The sequence below is a fragment of the Brassica oleracea genome, chromosome C7 (genome assembly GCF_000695525.1).
Source record: "Brassica oleracea var. oleracea cultivar TO1000 chromosome C7, BOL, whole genome shotgun sequence".
Lineage (NCBI taxonomy): Eukaryota > Viridiplantae > Streptophyta > Magnoliopsida > Brassicales > Brassicaceae > Brassica > Brassica oleracea.
The window spans coordinates 4,062,961-4,063,392 of NC_027754.1; the positions used below are offsets into that span (position 1 = coordinate 4,062,961).

A 432-nucleotide genomic window follows, 5' to 3' on the forward strand; every position below is an offset into this window, starting at 1 on the left:
TACATCCTTTTATCCACTGGTCCAAAGGTCTTTCAAAAGGGAAGAACTTCACCAGAACTCAAGATAGATGAGTACCATATTCTCTGGAACTCAAGAAAGCTTCAACCATATCAGGAAAAGCTTCTTCAAAGTCCAGTTTATCTCAAAATCAGTAGGAACAATCTATTGTCCACTGGTCCATATCTCTCCATGAGGGAGAACTTCAACATGGTGTTGTTTCCAGAGTACAAGAAGGCTAAGGAACAACATAAGAACCACAATATGCCAAGAAGAAGTGACTTGAATCAAGCCAGGAATGTAATCAAAGAGTTTGAGCATCCATCGATTCAAGGTCGAACCATGTATTCATCTGTCACTGGTGGTTCAAATGAAGAAGGAACATGGAGAAGTACTGATAGTGCAGCCAACACTGATGGTCCAGCAACCATGAGT

At 41.0% G+C, this 432-nt stretch overlaps 1 pseudogene; it reads right to left on the reverse strand.

Moving 5' to 3' along the window:
• Nucleotides 1-432, reverse strand: part of LOC106302397 — a 7,079-nt pseudogene that overhangs the window by 2,716 nt on the left and 3,931 nt on the right.